The following is a 15,994-nucleotide window of genomic DNA, read 5'->3' as shown; positions in this document are numbered from 1 at the left end:
CCGTGAGATATAGGTAACTCTGTAATACAGATACATACCTATATATGTAACACTCTATTCTCTTTGGTACCCACCAGCCACCTGACTGGAATTGTCACGTTTGGAATTGTCATTGCATTTCTTAAACATAATAACTGTCAATATTTTCTATACATAAATAAATTAAATGTAAATTGACCTGTACGGCTCGCAGGCTTTACGTAGGTATGCATCAGGCTAACCAATCTGTTTACACACCACCACAAACAGTGCTTACTTGTTTCAAGCAAAAATATACCTTTTGTAATTGACTTAAGGAGCTCGACGTGTGATTTGGTTTCGTGGTTTTGCTGTAGCTCATCCTAACCTAGCCTGTACGACTGCCGGCAAAGTTTGTCCACCCCATCGAGCACACTCAGTCCTGTGGCCGGTAATCAAATTGGTGTGGATAGTTTAATATGGAAGCTGTTGAATAGCAAACTGTTGCAGACTCTATGCAGCATCAGGCTTATTTTTCTTATTTGTCTATTATAAATAAATATAAATTCAAAAATTAAACTAATAACGAACGTAAAATTTTTCATTCATTACAGTCCACCATTACATACCATCTTTTTACAAACGATAAATAATATGTAAAAAGATTGAAACTTGCTAACATAAAACGCTAAAAGCACGTTAAAGTCTGGCTAAACTAACTTTGCAGCATCGACTTGAATAGAACACAGTAAGTAAGTGTCGTTATGAACGTCATATTTTCATAGAAATTTGGCATTAACTTTGCCACACTTTGTCATTGCAAATGCCAGATTGGTCCGCTTCTCTACACACATTACTTTTACTACATATATTTGCGCTGCGCTACGTAAATATTATAGTACATTTGCGTTGCGGTTCTTTGGTTCTTGCATTCTGTTATTGAAAGAAGATGCCCATAATGGTTCGGAACCCTTCGTGCCAGACTCGCACTTGGCCGGTTTTTATTCTTAATTCGAGTGTCCTACAGGGTAGAAAATACAAAGTCAAATTTGATTCCTTTAGGGCTAAAACGAGAGAATGGGAATGGGGTTAGCCGCGATAGCTAAAGATGCCGGTTCGAATCCGGCCTTTACCACTGGAGGGCTTCGTAATTTTTTCTTTAATATATGACATCTATTACAGTTTATAAAATGAGAAACTCTGTCTCCATAACACGTTGCCGAGTGGATACTGCGGCGATTTCAGTCAGGATGAACGAGAGCAAACAAAAACGCTTTGATTCAAGCTCTCCACATTAACGGCTTTAATCAAATTAATTAATTACTTCGGTGCGACGCTGTTTGCTGACGGATAAGTGGAAGCCTTTTTAGTTGAGTAGGTACCAGAAATGTGAGTTTTTAAACTGCATGCTGTGATTTTTAATGGATTATCCAATTGACAGTACGGACAATTAAGGAATTTGATTTGTGTGCCATTCCTACTACATTATTTACGCACCACGTTTTCACTCTAATCTTATAGGGATATGTTTGCAGATACTGCCAAGTTTGTGCAAATTTAGCGTGGTCAGAGTATATTCAATCTTGAGCGGCTTTTTTACCTTATAATATTGGCAGTTACTTACTGTAATAAGGTACCTACTCACGAAATGGAACATAAATTATTGATCGCCTCGCATATATTGAATAATATACAGTACCGGTCAAAAGTTTAAGTTCACCATTTGTTTTCGGTACAAATGCGTACTTTTGAGGGATAATTTTTTGCAGTTCGGATGTCGAAATGTCGAAACCTGTGCCCAGGAGTAGCCGTATTGATCTAAAAACCAACCACAAAATACTTACGGTTTAACCATTAACACAGCTACCAAACCCCTTAGGTTGGTACATATGCCTTATTTATTCATTATCGTTATTACTGGATCGTAACGCCTGGCAGATGTCAGGTACCTATACCATATACCTATATAGGTTTAGGCTATAATAGTCCCAATAGACTATAATAGTCCCAATCGACTTTAACCCAATATGGATTGATGACTTCACATATATTCCATCGATTTTACGTACATTGTTCAGAAAAACGCATTACGAGTCCGTTGCAAAAGTTGCTAAGCAAGTAAAATGTTCAAAAAGACCTGAACTCAACTTTATTGTAAAGAGAATAAGAGCGTCTGTAGGCTACGTACTTTTGCTGGTGACTGTACGAACCGGGGTTTAGAGTATGACCTACGATTTGGGCTTAGGTGGTTGATTATTATATATGTAACACCTGTGTACCATGGATGCAATAAATAAATAAATAAATTGTTACATTATGTGATAGATTATATACCTACACGTGAAAACTTATTATTATATTAAATTAAGACTTTGAAAAGAATAAGTCCACAAAATTACAAAAAATCATCAAGCTAGCTAAAAATATATAGAAGTATCGTTATTTCAAGTACTTAATTCTAGACCCAAGAAAAGCATACTACGAGTGCGAAACTGCCAGAGCAGCCTTGCAAGAGTAGCATAAATATTTGCCGCTAGTGTATAAACGTTATCAGAAGGAGAAAACGGAATAATAATAGAGTAAATTAATTATTCCACCCCGAGGGCCGCGCAATATCGGAGCCCTGTAAGACGCCCTAAATTCCTTAAACCCAGCTAAAATGAAATCGCTGCTCCAAGAAAAAGGGGTTTCGGTTTTAATGCCCATCACAAAATAAATGCTCAAAGACAATAATGTGGGATTCGCTGCGAGATATAAATTCCGAATAAAAATACAGTCGGCCGAGTAGAACGGCGCGGGTAGGGTTGTGCGCGTAGGTATCGAGTGTTTTGCTTTTCTCAAATTCTATTGGTAACCCTCGAGGCAAAAAGAGGGGTGTTATACGTTTGACACCAATGTCTGTCTGTGGCATCGTAGCTCTCAAACGGATGGACCGATTTCGATGCGGTTTTTTACGTGAAAGCGAGTTTCCTTGCGATGGTTCTTATGGTTGGGAAGCCCAAGAGGGGATTTTTGTAGTTACTCGAGCGCGTCAGATTAAGATACGAGTCATATCTTGCTACCCCGTGGAGTCTACCTTTACCACTTTTAGCCGTCTATGTTGAGCCGTTGGTTTGTGGGGGGTCGGTGGCGGGTTCAAAAAATCGATAAGCAGATTAATGCTATATAATTGTGCTATTACTAAATCTCACAATTATTTGTACGCATTTCCTTAATCTGACGGTTACAATGTGAAAATCGGGCGTCTAACTTGTGGTCGTCAGATTAAGGTAATGCGTACTTTAAGTGGCATATTAAGTTATAGAAAAATTATAGCATTAATTTGGACCAAAACAACCAAATCCACAATCTACTTAACGATTTTCTTAACCCCCACCAACCCCCGAAATTAAAAAAAATCTGTAGACGCTTTCCTGTTCGCTGGAAAAGAAAATTTTGTATAACCTTTTTTTCTTTTTATCATCTAATCTTCTAATTCCAATAGGTCTCTACGACGCTCCAGTAACTACACATTTAGCATCGACGGCTCCCCAGCCATACCTATGTTTGATAAAAATCGATCCTGCAGTTTGAAAAGTATCAGTTCTTATCCAAACTGATTGATGTAAGGTATTTTTGGCATAAGATGGTTTAAAATCTTATGATTAGCGCAGGGGTTTTTTAAAATTTAAATTTATTAGTTATTTATAGTGTTACGAACTTAGTGTTATTAACGGAACGTAATCAATACAAGAAATAAAAGGGAAAATTTAAAAAATAAATATAAAAATAGATAGTAGGTTTCCCGATATTTATATAACAGATCAGAAAACACTTCAAAGTTAAAGTTAAGTAGACTAAAATACTCGTTAAAATAGCTACGGATTAATTAACCTAGATACTTTTTTGTCTCTTGTAAGAATTTTTATATTACTACAAAAAACATTAAAAAGCGTGAAAAGCGGGTGTAGATATTTAACCGGGGGATCTATTGAGATATATCTACGTTGTGCCATCGAATAGACCCTGGCACATCCCTAGCGCAGGGCTTCCCGCGAAAGAGTTGCGACCCGCATAAACGTTAAGACAGGATGAACAAATAAATGAACCGCTCGATCGCTTTTACAAAATAACGCAATTCCCTACAATACCTACTCCGACGTTATTATCGGAAATTTGTCCTTTGTTCGGCCTCTTTGTCTTAGATTCGCCTTCTATCTCCTTATTGTTTGCGAAAATACGTTCAAATCTTACTTTCCGTATCTACTTACATAGGATTATACTTAATGATTGACTTCTGTTATTGACTGTGCGATGATACTGAAATAAAACATACAGAAAGCCTCGGGGAATATTGAAGAGGTTGTGGGTTTTTTGTTTTGCTGTAGAAGGTGCCTATCCATTGGAGCAGCAATACATAATAAACCTATATGTAGGTTTAGTCAAGGTATAGGAAACCTTTTGATCGCCCTAGACACACGGTCACACATAATAATAATTCAGCCTATATACGTCCCACTGCTGGGCACAGGCTTCCTGTCATGCGCGAGAGGGCTTGGGCTGTAGTCCCCACGCTAGCCCAATGCTGATTTGGGACTTCACATACACCTTTGAATTTCTTCGCAGATGTGCATATAAAGGACTCGTGAAAGTGATGAAAGAAAACATTGTGAGAAAACCTGCATAGGTTTCCTCACGATGTTTTCTTTCACCGAAAAGCTAGTGCAAATGATATTTCGTACATAAGTTCCGAAAAACTCATTGGTACGAGCCAGGATTTGAACCCGCGACCTCCGCATTGAAAGTTGGACGTCATGTCCACTCGGCCACCACCGCGATTCACAGTTTCAACAGTTTCCGAACTCACAGTTTTTGTCACTATTAATAATAAAATAATAATTATTATTGAGGTTGAATGGAAGAGCAGACAGCCTGTTGACGTTATCTGCCCGGAAGTAAAGGGGCCCACTAATTATCAGTCCGCCGGACGATATAAGCCTGTCAGTTAGAACAAAAATTTGACAGTTCCGAACAACTGACATGCCGATATCGTCCGGCGCGGCGGACTGGTAACCAGTGGGCCCCTTTAAAATTTGCCAAGACACATGCGAATTTGATTTAGAAGATTAAGATTGAAAATAAGATATTCAATAAAGTAAGATAATTTTTAGAGTTAGGTTAGGTAGACCAACAAGTGTGAACGCGACCAGGAGCGGTATTTGACATGCGTTAAGTGACGTTTCGTGTTGAACTTCAGTTGAATGGAAGAAATCGTGTGTTGTCGAATAGGTAAATTTGACATTAGCAATACACAGTTAGGTGACAACGAAACCAAACCGAACCACGCCGAGTTCAGAGCCATTTTAAACCGTATAGTAGTAAGAAAACAAAGTTGATTTTTGTTGCATAATTTTTTCAATGAATGAGTTTTGGTTGTACCAAATGATACTTTCCACAGTTGATGAACAAATGATTCATTCCACTGTTGAACTGATGTTGAAGCCGAAACTGACAGTTGTGCATCTCGAATAGGGCCCCAGTGGTAACGTTGAAAGCAAACGCAGCCGATGCGCACGAATGAGGGTATATAGACCTTCAGTTACCCGTGAACAAGATGCATGTAACTGCGTCGAAATATCGGGAGCTCTAAAATTATACAAAAGGTAATCACGGTTCATATCCCGGTCGATATAAATATAGTAAGTAAATTGTGATATTGTATAAAAAGTTTGTTTTTAATAGTTTAGAAGGTACGATATGATGTAAAAATACGTACATTATCACATATTTATGATCTCGACTGTACGCAGTACACATGCTCGTTTCGTAAGTAAATTAGTTATTCAAGCGCACAATTCTTTCCTCGAGTAACCAATGAAATGTGAATCAGCGTATTTATTAGTACTCGTGAGTATAATTTGATTCGAAATTAAAATAAAGTAAATCAGTGTGAACCGACACGTGGCCGGAGCGGCGAGACGCGAAAAAATACCGATTCGCTCCCGAATACTTGAACATTGTTGACACAGCTAAGTACCACCACGCTTCGCTTCATTTGCATTTCTCTTAATCTCCGTTATGAATAAAGAAAAATTCTTGGCGACGTTTTTAAGCGCCCCGGCGGCCTTAGCGCCCTAATGAAGAGCAGTGGCGGGATTAAGCCGGCCCGCGCACTTTCGCGACATTACACTTTTAATTTGAACGAATCTTATTATTTTCTTTTGTTGATTTAAGCCCCCGGCCGGGAGACGGGTCGAGACGTGACCTGCAGTGGAAAAATGCGATTGCCATCTAAAGCCAACCGTTTAAATGAACGAGATTGGAGCTTAAAAAGTATAATGGACGAGGGGGTGGAGAAGCGCGCGGGGGCGATCCCGGGGGCGCAAGATGGCCGATTTGCGATTGAGATGAGACGCCCCCCCTCCCCGCGCCCGCCCTGCACAGATCAAGCCATATAATTAAGTCGCCGTTTCATAAGTATTCAGCTACCTATCCCGTGTCGGTAAGTACCGCTATTTAAATGTCTACTTCTCCTCTACTTATAAAGTCAAGTTGTCTCGCATGGAATTGCTTTGCAGCTCGTCCTCTGTAATGCTCGAGACACCCACGCATATTGGAGGTTATTCAATTTTGTTACTAAGTATACAAATTTATGACGAACAGAATGTTAAATTTACATTTTATTGAGTATCAGTAAACTTTAATATAAGATTACACACGAAAACATAACATGTAGGTAATTATTATAAATTATATTGATCAAATATTAAAATCCTACCTAAGTACTATACCTAATTATAATTGCAACGCAAAATCAGTAAAATCACTATCAAAATAGTTAACCAAGTTCTACGCCGCTACGAGCACTCGTAGCATGCGTCGTAGCAAAATACACGAAAGAGCAATGAAACGGGTCACTTTGTAACATTTACTCTAAGTGTAAGTTCGAATGCTTAAAAAAAACAGGTAACCTAATGAAGACAATTAAATTTAATTATTAATATTACTCTAGGGGTGAAGTCATTTAGTTCGAAACAAGATGAACTTGCACACACACTGAAACAACTAAAATTAATTAATTAGTGTACATATCTCTGATTGGCTTTTGATCAGCCGTTTAAATAACTAGGTTTCATACTCGGGCAAATTCCTTTTACCATGTTTTTGCATACACTAAATCTTAGTGGTCGTTCGCAGATCGTTAAACTTCAAAAGAGGGTTATGTGCAAAGTCAAAGCCATCTGCTGTCTCCAGAGGGGTACCACAGGGCTCTATCTTGGGTCCGCTGCTTTTTATTCTCTATACCACAGATGTCCGTGACTCCATAAAGCATTGTAAGTTCCACCTTTTTGCTGATGATATTCAAATCTACATCTCATTTAATCCAAATAATACAGGACACACGGTTGCGAAACTAAATGAAGATTTAGAAATTATTACAGCCTGGTCAGAGTCCAACTGCTTGGTGTTAAATCCAAGTAAATCTAAAGTTATGGTATTTGGCTCTAAAAATCAAATTAAGCGGATCGAACACCATTAACCAGCAGTTATGATCTCGCGAGAAGAAGTAGAACGTGTATTGGAGGCACGCAATCTGGGATTAATAATGGATGAATCTTTGCGTTTCGAGGGGCATATTGCGGAAATTACAAGAAACGCATTTTATAGACTCGATTTCAGAATTTTATCAGCGTCGATCAGCGTATCAAACTTTTTAATTCTTTAGTACTTTCTAAATTTGATTATGCGGGCATAGTCTACGGTCCACGTTTACTAGCCCGCACTGATCGTAAAGTACAGAGTGCAGAATGCATGTGCTCGTTATTGCTTCGGAATTCCGCCACGAGAGCATGTGACACCTTATTTGAACTCAGCAGGTATTCTCAAAATGGCATTTCGCAGAGAACTGCACCTGTCATCTTTATTGTTTGGAGTTTTTAAAACATCAGAGCCAGAGTATCTGTTCGATAAGTTCACTTGGCGCGCAAGCAGGTCAAGCTTGTATGGCATCAGATCGGTTTGTGACGAGTTGGTATTACCACGTCACCATACTGCTGCATTTCGAGGTAGCTTCAAATATACAGCAACGAAATGCTGGAATAATATACCTCCACCCCTCAAAAACTTAAATACAATAAGAAGTTTTAAATTGCGGTTTAAACAATATCCTTTAGCAATACAAAACTCGCAACCTCTTGGTACTAGACCCACGCCGTCATATTTAAAATGATTATATCTATACACCTTATGTCTTTATTTATTTTTATCTATCTATCATAAGTTCATATACTTCCTTTAATACATATGTAACTATTAAATTCACACACCATACCAGCAATTATTCTGTCCAAATTCTAAAACATAGTTTACACTCATACATACATGTTAACATAATTCTAAGCCATTTAGTTTTCGACTAACAGCGAGTAAGGGATAATGTATCAAGGGTCTGCCTGAAAACCAGCGTTGTAGTTAATACACTGCAACATTATGCTGAGGCAAGCTCCTATTTAACACGCATGAATATTTCTCTCTGATATATGCAACTAAATTTCTTAGTTATTTAAGTCTAAATTTAAGGTTTAGATATAAAAAATGTACTACGCTATCTGTTAACTGCCATTTCATGTGATGTTGAATAAAAATGTTCTATGTCTATGTCTATGTCTAAATAATATTATGCCTATATTTTTTGTATTACTTGAGCAAGCTTAGTGCCTGGATGTTTACTAGATACTTTAAAAGTCGAGCTTGCAAAATAAACACATTTTATACCTAGGCAAAGCTTGATCCAACGTCTGCGTTTAAGTATTCATAGTAAAATTCCAAGTCTTACACAAGCACCACTCTTCGTCTAGCAAGGAGTGCTTTACTTGAAGATTTCCACTTCCTTAACGGCTTAAAACGCAAAATTATCCAATGGAATGCACACACTATCGCTCGCGTTTTAAGGTATCAATTTCTTTGCATTTTCGTGGGTTGTTGTGTTGATTGTGTAGGAGATTGGTAAGGCTAGCTCGGAGATGACAAACCTGATCTGGTCACGTAATGAAAAATGACAAAACTCCTCGCTATCTCGGCGGGGCTTAGGCTGGATCGGCCAATGGGGGCTTACCTTCGGGAGGTGGGAGTTGCAATACCTACTACGTTCAGGAAAAACTGCTTTACTTTTAGAACATAATGTGCTTAAAATAATTTGTAATAAATATAATTACACAGATACTTTGGAGACAGGACATCTCTGGAGTTCCAAGGATTTCGATACCGTTACAAAAAAGATCATAAAACTTGCCAAAGTCAATAATTTTCCTTTAACTGAATGAATCCGGGTCCACTTACATTCGAGCAAGAGTCATAGTCAGAACATCGTGTCACCGTACTGATTACAATTAGTAATTGCTTGATTTAAAAACTACTGTACAAAAAACAGGGCACGACCGGGATTTGAACCCGGGACCTCTCACACCCAAAGCGAGAATCATACCGCTAGACCATCATGCCGCTTGTAAAACGCTTAAAAAGCCTACTTTCCTGTACAACGTTTATTTTTAAACACTTGAATAAACAAATTTATATCACGTCATATTATTTGTTAAAACTATTAAAAATACAAAGGTTTGTATTGGAAGTACCAGCATGAGGCATGATGGTCTAGCGGTATGATTCTCGCTTTGGGTGTGAGAGGTCCCGGGTTCAAATCCCGGTCGTGCCCTGTTTTTAACATAAAACAAACTTAATTAGCCACATATGTTAATCATAAATGACATAGAAGTTTATAGAAGTTTTAAACTGAAAAAAAAATACATTTTAACCCACCTGCGTAAACAAATTGTGCTCTAGCAATGATACCGACGTAATAATAAAAGTAGCTGAAGTTAAATGTGCAAGATATGTGTGAGCCAAGCTTGGACAGCGACGTAATAATACCTATTTCAAAATGAAATAGTTCGACTTAATCTTAACTAGGAACTATTTATTTAAATTATATCAATATAATGCAACTTCAGTAAACTTTAGGCCTTAAGGTGCTGTTGCGGCAAAAACGTGGATTGGCGAAGACAACACAAAACGTAATAAAGCATTTCCTTTGAAGAGTTCTAGGAATAAGGAAAAGTTGAGAAGTATCGGAGGGGGTGCGACCGCAACCCCACCTGGCGCCCAAAAAATATGCCATAAATGAGTAGGGGTCGCTTCAGCCGCGATATTTCAGCCATACTTCCAAACCTATAATCCCTTATAATCACCTTTACAAAGCAAAGATTAAAAACGATTCTCGCGCCCGCCCGCCCGCTTTATATGCGCGGCAGCGGGAAGTAAGATTAAATCATTATTTTTCTTAAGCTTCTCTCGTTTTTTCCACTCTAGACGAAGTTTTTTGCTAGGACTTTTGATGCGCACGATCAAAGACTTGTGTTCAAATTTACATAACATTCTTAAATAAATCGGGGGGAGGTAGGGACCCAATTTAGCGGGACGTGATCAATGTATTTTTTAATGCCAATTCGAATTGCCGCTTACGTAAGTACCCCTAATTATTTATTCTGCGGATTAAAATCGAGTTTTTTCTTTATGGCTGCATAAGAGATAGATTTGTAAATGTTGTAGCAACGCTTGAAAACGGAACTTGTATCATTGTAACTATTTTATAATTATTTTTCTGTTTAAAAGTTTGAGGGATTCTAGTAAAAAAATTTTTTTTCTGCAATTTTATTTTGATTACCTACTCTAGATATCTCCATCGTTGTAATATCTATGTATTATAAATAAATTTGATGTGTACAATGTTTATCTACGTAGGTATGCAGATTCTATTTTTTTTAATTAAATAAATACAAATAATAATTACCTATCTTAGTGTGCACCTAATTAACACTAACGACTTGGCTGTCAATGCCATCCATACTTAGTTAACTAAATACTAAGTTCTTATGATTTATCAACAAAGAAGTTTTGTCTGTTAGCTTAATTAAAATTTTCATAACTTTGCAGGTAACAATCGGCTTGAGTACGAAACGAATGTTATAATTAAGAAGCATTCATTAAGAATTTATTCTTTAATTTAGGTACACGTAAGATGTTGCAGCAAAAATTAATTAATTAATTGTGTTGTCAAGATAAAATAACTTATATTTTACGATCCCATTAATGACTTGAAAATGAATTAAGAAAAACAGGAGGACAATTCTAACCTACATTCCGATTTCAAAATCATTTTGATGTTATTCGCCCGTGCGTCTCGCTGTGTCAAGACAAGTACGAGCAAAATGCGCGCGAGAATGATAACAAAATGACATCATTTTGATATCGGAACGCAAGTTCGAATTGGCCTCCCGAGCAAGACCGGGATTTGATCTCTCGTACACAAAGTCTGAAACATACCTTGCCTACCATGCCACCTGCGCCTCCAAATGCAGGTATGCGAGAATTATAATACAAAATGAATTAAAAAAAAAAACAGGGCACGACCGGGATTTGAACCCGGGACCTCTCACACCCAAAGCGAGAATCATACCGCTAGACCATCATGCCACCTGAATTGTTTCATTAAAAGCCTATGTAGATCATATTTGGAACACTTAGACAAACATATTTCTTTATAGAGTTATAAATAATTGTCATACATGTAATATCCGTGATGTTTTAAATAAAACGTTTTTATGGCAGTTTTAGCATGAGGCATGATGGCCTAGCGGTATGATTCTCGCTTTGGGTGTGAAAGGTTCTAGGTTCAAATCCCGGTTGTGCCCTGTTTTTATAATATAAAAAAACTAAATAAGCCTCAATCAGTATTATTGCCGAATAATGCTAAACATTAATTATTATGTAATGCTAATACATTATTATGATGTAATGCTAATACATTATCTGTACATTAAGCGAGTGCAAAAAATATTTATATCACTAAAAACATACTCACTTGATATTCAAAGACAATTAATGCATCGAATAAATACCTACTATTAATAAAGAACACGACATGATGCTGCATGTCTGCAGATCTGAAAGTAAAATAATGTGACATTAATTTACACAAAGTTTCTACGTAACAATTTGTCTTATACCAAAGTACCCACCTGTTACAGCGTATAGGAATCCACTTATGTTTGTTCGGGATCTAACTTATCTAACTTAAGCCGCACTTCGTATTTAGTTAAACCTAAGCGGTGCTAAGTTCTTGTTTGCTTGTGCCAAGTGGCAGTTTGATTGTTTTAGACCCAGAGGTGATATTCTGAACGTTACTGAGCGCAATCGACAATAAATGGTTAGTAAAACCAGCTTAAATGCTCTCTCCGATTAGGCATAGATGTTACAGATCTCGTGGTCAAAGTAACAGTGGTTTTTGTCGAGTAGCACCTTGCATGCAATTGGAAAGATATCTCAGGTAGCTGAGCCCGTGTGAAATATGTCGCTACTTAGTGTTAAAGCCTAGTTAAACTCGACAGTTTTACTACATACATGTGAGATATTTAAGTTGCTGTAGATATTTGTATGTAAGCATTATTGTATTTTGTTGTTGAGCATACTTTGAAAAAAGGTTAAATTCAAATATTTCAGTGGTTTAAGAAAAGTTAATCTTATACATATATTATAAAAAGTAAATATGAATCGTGTTATTCCGAAAGGCCTTAAAATCCCAAAGTTTATTGATGTTACATACTATTGATACGAAAATAAATTGTGATTCTGTTTTATTATTATTTTTTGCCTATTGGTCTAAAGACCAATCATAATAAATAAATCATATTCATTTTAATTTCAATTCAGTAATACCACTAATATATTATATGTCGTATTTGTTTGCAAATTTGTATTACTTTTCATAAGTGCTGTACGTCACCGTATCGATTTTGGCGAGGCATCAGCCTGATAAAACGAAAGCGCCGCCGCCGTAAAACTTGAAGGCTACATTAGTCCCAGCAGAGTTTTAATTTACGAAGTTACAGGCAACCACGTCGATTGCCAATAAGTAAATACGGAGGCAAAGTCGGTGTATTTAACTTAATTTTTGAGCTTCCAGTGGGGTTAATTGAGAGCGGCGCAGCGGAATGTTCGTCACAAAAGAAGCACTTAAATGAATGAGGAACGAACACTCGGGCGGCTCAAAATAAACTTATCTGTGTTGGGCAAGGGTTGGAATCATTTAGAGGCAAGGTAATTGTCAGGTGGGCCGGGTGAAGCGGGAGATAACTCGATCAGGCCTCACTGTTCCGCTAATAGGGTTATTTGCCGAGTTTTTGAACGCACAGGAAGCTCGCGTCGCGCCTCGCATGCCGTTACGTAACCAACCTAATTGTGTCTGAGTACATTTTTGCGCCCAGTAATCCTGTTAGCTCGACTGAGCAATTTAGGAAATATTCAAATACTTGTGAGATTTTGTTTTGGTACCTGAAATAATTCCGCTTCAGTCCGTACATAACTACCATCAACTGACCGAGTCTCGAATTAAGCAAGACTTCCACTACCTGTAAGATCCATATAATATAGGTTGCATACATTTAGGTACTGTACTCTCATCAAAACATCTTTCCGGAATAAAATATCTTAAAAAGTTCTTAACTTTCCTATAAAAATCTGCTAAATTTTATAAGGTGACTCTTGACCTACCTAAGTCGATTGTCTATGATTCAGGATTCACATTGCTTGAATGTCATAACATTTAATTTTTTCACCGCACAAAGCACTAACAGTATTAAAATAAATATAAAAAGCACACATTTGCATATATGGTCTCAACTTCGACCTATTTACCATCGCTGCCTATCTATAAAATCAGCAGGTTTATCTCGCAAATGTAGCTCACGTCAGTTTCTTGCCAACAAAGGCTGTCCCAAGTTTATGGACAACTAGGTATCGGCGTCGATATCGGCCTATTGTAGAGCTGGCCGTTCCGGGCTGCATTGTGTTCACGCTGGATTGGCAGCGGCGAGTTGGCGGCGACCCTTCACACCTGAAGTCTAAACGTCTAAAATTCTAAATACGCTTACATGGGCAACTAAGTGTAAGACGTATTATGTTCATAGTGTTAGCTGGTACATACTGGCGAACTCCGTAAAATTTACTTAAAAATCGACCGGTCCGGCCTAGTGGGTAGTGACCCCTGCCTGCGAAGCCGATGATCCCGGGTTCGAATCCCGGTAAGGGCATTTATTTGTGTGATGAGCACGGATATTTGTTCCTGAGTCATGGGTGTTTTCGATGTATATAAGTATGTATTTATCTATTTAAGTATGTATATCGTCGCCTAGTAGGATTGCTTAGTTTGGGGCTAGGTCGATCTGTATAACATTTAAAACTTTCGCGTTTTGAACACATATTAATCACATTCGTCGGTAAATAAAGGTAACAAAATAATTTCGCGATAGACCCGATTTTAAATGTGATTAATATAGATCGATCTGTGTAAGATTGTCCCCAAATATTTATTTATTTTATTTATTTTAAAACCTGAAATGAGTAAAATGTTTATTGTGAGGTTCTGTACCCGCTTATAAAAACGAAAATTGAAGTGTATTTCATCAAATTTTAGAAGGCATGAATCTTAAGAGAATTATGTAATTATAATGACTTATAAAATTGAAGTACAAAAAAGGGCACGACCGGGATTTGAACCCGGGACCTCTCACACCCAAAGCGAGAATCATACCGCTAGACCATCATGCCGCTTGTAGTTATCTTAAAAATCTAAATTACTGTAGACGCATCTAAAACACCTAAATAAACAGATGTGTAATATCACGTCACATTCCTTTTCATGTTTTTGAACAAATCTTGGCAATTGTCATCTCACTTCATTATTGGTGGTCGGCGAATTAACATATTAAAATCTGTGTCCATCATCAATCAAAGGCGACTTCTTTTAAAGGGCTTCGTAAGCCCTCACTTTCATCTGTCCCTCTGCAATAATAATAACCTGTGATGGAACGCTTTAATTATTGTTTTACCGACAAAATAATGAAGTATTGTAAAAATGTATATGACTTTATACTATATTAATAATATACTGAAAACTGAACACTAAGATTAAAAGTTTACTATTGTCCCTAAATATTTAATACCTAAGCTAATAATTAACAATTAATTATTGATGAAATCCGTAGATAGATAGATAGCGTTTATTCGTGACAAAAAAGAGGAAAACACGTACATAGGTAACACAACATAAATAATATAAGCCACGAAATGGTCCCGACTCAGCATGGTGCTAGCCTGGCTGGGCTAGCGCTGATCTTCCTTCGGGGCCATAGTATTTCGGTCTTATTTATCTATTGTACGGTTTTCAAGTTAGACGAAAATAACCGTCAAACGTTAAAGGTCAAGAACAAATGTAAAGGAAATATTATCGACTTAGTAGCTAGTTTTTGAAAAACCTTAGGAACATGTGGCATGACGGGTATGATTCTCGCTTTGGGTGTGTAAGGTCTTGGTTTCAAATTCCGGTCATGCTCTGTTTTTACCATCAAATAAAATTAATTAGCCTCATAAGCTGTTAAGAATACGTATAGATGCTATTGCTAATCGATATTTCTTTTTAACGTTCAAACTTTAACAATATATTGGTAAAAACGAGGCAACAAAACAAGGCACGACCGGGATTTGAACCCGGGACCTCTCACACCCAAAGCGAGAATCATACCGCTAGACCATCATGCCACATGTAAGGTTTTTCAGAAACCTACTATGTCGAAGATATTAAGTTTAAATCACTTGAACAAACAACTATGCACAATAGTTTTTACCCATTACTTAAGCAAAATGAAGGCTCAAGGAAGAGGTATGATGGTTTAGCGGTATGATTCTCGCTTTGGGTGTTAGAGGTCCCGGGTTCAAATCTCGGTCGTGCCCTGTTTTTAAGATGAATTACTTTTAATTAGCCTCATAATCTGTTCATAAATATCATGATCTGGTATTAGAACTATACTGTAGACTTTTCAGATGACGAGAGGTGTACAAAATAAAGATAATTTCTGCATACATTGAGGCTTGAAAATATATCGTACTTATAAAATAGTCATACTTGTTATGAACAAAATGCTGCACTTCATGATAAAAGCAAGCC

At 37.3% G+C, this 15,994-nt stretch overlaps 1 long non-coding RNA gene and 5 other non-coding genes across 6 annotated transcripts; 2 read left to right on the top strand and 4 right to left on the bottom strand.

Annotated features, from left to right (window-relative positions):
* Positions 1-4,439: 4,439 nt before the first annotated feature.
* LOC134756299 (uncharacterized) lies at positions 4,440-4,773 on the top strand. The gene is made up of 2 exons (XR_010129115.1): positions 4,440-4,475; positions 4,661-4,773. It is a non-coding gene; the product is annotated as an uncharacterized LOC134756299 (long non-coding RNA).
* Positions 4,774-9,366: 4,593 nt separating this feature from the next.
* On the bottom strand, positions 9,367-9,438 carry Trnap-ugg (transfer RNA proline (anticodon UGG)). The gene has a single exon. It is a non-coding gene; the product is annotated as a tRNA-Pro (tRNA).
* A 139-nt stretch (positions 9,439-9,577) lies between these two features.
* Trnap-ugg (transfer RNA proline (anticodon UGG)) lies at positions 9,578-9,649 on the top strand. The gene has a single exon. It is a non-coding gene; the product is annotated as a tRNA-Pro (tRNA).
* A 1,745-nt stretch (positions 9,650-11,394) lies between these two features.
* Positions 11,395-11,466, bottom strand: Trnap-ugg (transfer RNA proline (anticodon UGG)). Its single transcript has one exon. It is a non-coding gene; the product is annotated as a tRNA-Pro (tRNA).
* Positions 11,467-14,526: 3,060 nt separating this feature from the next.
* On the bottom strand, positions 14,527-14,598 carry Trnap-ugg (transfer RNA proline (anticodon UGG)). Its single transcript has one exon. It is a non-coding gene; the product is annotated as a tRNA-Pro (tRNA).
* Positions 14,599-15,516: 918 nt separating this feature from the next.
* Positions 15,517-15,588, bottom strand: Trnap-ugg (transfer RNA proline (anticodon UGG)). The gene has a single exon. It is a non-coding gene; the product is annotated as a tRNA-Pro (tRNA).
* Between the last annotated feature and the right edge of the window lie 406 nt (positions 15,589-15,994).

The sequence above is a fragment of the Cydia strobilella genome, chromosome 3 (assembly GCF_947568885.1).
Source record: "Cydia strobilella chromosome 3, ilCydStro3.1, whole genome shotgun sequence".
Lineage (NCBI taxonomy): Eukaryota > Metazoa > Arthropoda > Insecta > Lepidoptera > Tortricidae > Cydia > Cydia strobilella.
This window is presented reverse-complemented; position numbering and strand designations above follow the sequence as displayed.